A 2,045-nucleotide genomic window follows, 5' to 3' on the forward strand; every position below is an offset into this window, starting at 1 on the left:
GCATGCATCTTCCTTCCCACAGCAGGCACAATGAAATCCTCCTTTGAATGGCCTCAAAGTTGAGCAGCACTCATTGGCACAGCCTCTTCTCCCACAGACAGGCCAGTGAGCAACACGGCAGCGCCAGCCAGATGGGCAAGGACAAGAGAGAGCAGATGCCAACAAGGCTTTGAAGCTGTGCCAAGGGAGGTTTATGCTGGGCGTTGGCAAGAACTTGTGCCCAGAAAGGGCCATTAGATCCTGCAATGGCCTGACAGGGGGCTGCTGGAGTCATCCTTGTGGCAGGTGGGCAAGGCAAGCCAGGCCGCAGCGCTCGGGCCCCGCTCTGCTGGCCATGCTTGCCGCCATGGCTCACAGGTTGGACTCAACATTCTCTCAGGGCTCTCTGAGGCCAGGGCGTTCTGTGCTTCTGTGACATCACAGCCTCTGGCGATGGCACGGTGCCTGGCAACTGTCGCCAGCTGTTGCTGCGCCCCAGAGCCCAGGCAGACCTGCTTGCAGAGAGACGCCCAGAGTCTCTGTGCTGCCGGCAGAACTCTATGGCTGCTCACGGCTCTTCCTCGCTGCTGCAGCTTTACGTGCTGCTGCTCTTGGCCCATCCCCTCGACCCTTCCAGCAAACTCGAGCAGAGCACGGATGCCTCTCCTATGCTTCCGGAGGATTTCTACCCGGAGGAGACGGACCCTGAGCAGATCCTGTGGGTGTCCTGGGCAGTCCTGCTGGTCGGCGTGCTCATCATAGGCATGGCCATGGGATGGGCCCTTGAGAGAAGATTTCAGAGATGCTGGGGAGAGGTGAGGCAGGGCTGGGGGGTCAGGGAGGCGGGATGGGGCAGACCTTGAGGGCCTCTTGGGCACCCTTTGGCCAATGCCCTGCGGCAGAAGGGGCCTGAGCTCCTGGCTGGGGAATCCGGCCCAGGGGCTGAGCCCCATGGACAGCACCAAGCAGAGGCGGCCAGAGCTCTGCATGCTGCAGCCTCTTCCCCGGGGCAGCCCAGCCCAACTGAGCCCGAGTCTCTGTCTCCGAGGCCAAAGGCAGCCCCACTTTGTGGGTGCCGGCCCCGCTCTGCCCCTCTGCCTCTTCCATGGGGATCCCTGCGCTTTGCCTTGCAGCGGAATCTCCGGAGCCCTTCAGGCCGTGCAGGGCCCCGCCGCCATCGAAGACACGGCTGTCCAAAGAAGTTGATGCAGCTGCTGAGGCACAACCGTGACTTGATGCGGTTGTGCCTTCGCTCTCAGCCGAGACCAACAACCAAGACGGCGGCAAAAGAGGGCATTGGCAGGAGACTCCGCACCTCCCCGCAGCTCTGACCTCCAGCGCGGCACTCTGTCTTCAGAACATTATGGGGAATGTGTGACCAGTGCCCAGCCCAGGCACTGCGACGTTCCCCATCTTAGAATTTAGCCACACCCATATTGTTAGTTGTAGTTTTCCCCACCACGTTTCCCCCAAGAAGTTGACCTTTCCCTTAGTGTTCAGTTCTAAACAGTTGAAGTATTGAAGTATTTTAGGCTTAAGATTCTTACCCCATAGTCTTCAAGTAACGTTGTAGTGTAGATTTTAGAAGTAGTCAAGTGAATAAAGTTCACGTTTTCTACACATTGCTGTGTCATTTTCTTGATGTTGCACCTGAGACCTGGGGACTACTTGAGAGATGGGTTTGCATGGCAGCTCCAGACTGCCTGCAATGGAGAGCCCGAGTGCCCCAGCAGGGTTTGCAAGAGTATGGAGGGCAGCGGGAAAGAAGAAGGTGGCCAATATTCACCTGCCTCCACCTTCCAAGGAAGCTTGGAGTCAAACCCTGTCTGCACGTCAGGGGGGACCCTAAAGGCCCCGGCAGGCATCAGGATGGCCCCAGGACGGGGGGCTCGCAGGACTCTGGGGCACCATGAAAGGAGCAGGATCATCCCTGGAATGCTGGGAGAGAAATGCAGAGACGTCTCCCCTGGGATCCAGGCAAGGGCTGAATTCAGGCAGGCAATTAGATCCACAGGCTGCCTGGGCTATGGCAGCTATCAGTCCTGCTTCATAGATTTCTGGGGGGA

The 2,045-nt window shown here is 58.5% G+C and overlaps 1 long non-coding RNA gene across 1 annotated transcript; it reads left to right on the top strand.

The window, feature by feature from the left end:
• Positions 1–480: 480 nt before the first annotated feature.
• On the top strand, positions 481–1,601 carry LOC147645899 (uncharacterized). The gene is made up of 2 exons (XR_015282085.1): positions 481–794; positions 1,113–1,601. It is a non-coding gene; the product is annotated as an uncharacterized LOC147645899 (long non-coding RNA).
• Positions 1,602–2,045: the final 444 nt, after the last annotated feature.

Source organism: Cyanistes caeruleus, unplaced genomic scaffold, assembly GCF_971803275.1.
Source record: "Cyanistes caeruleus unplaced genomic scaffold, bCyaCae1.hap1.1 HAP1_SCAFFOLD_145, whole genome shotgun sequence".
NCBI classification, from domain to species: domain Eukaryota; kingdom Metazoa; phylum Chordata; class Aves; order Passeriformes; family Paridae; genus Cyanistes; species Cyanistes caeruleus.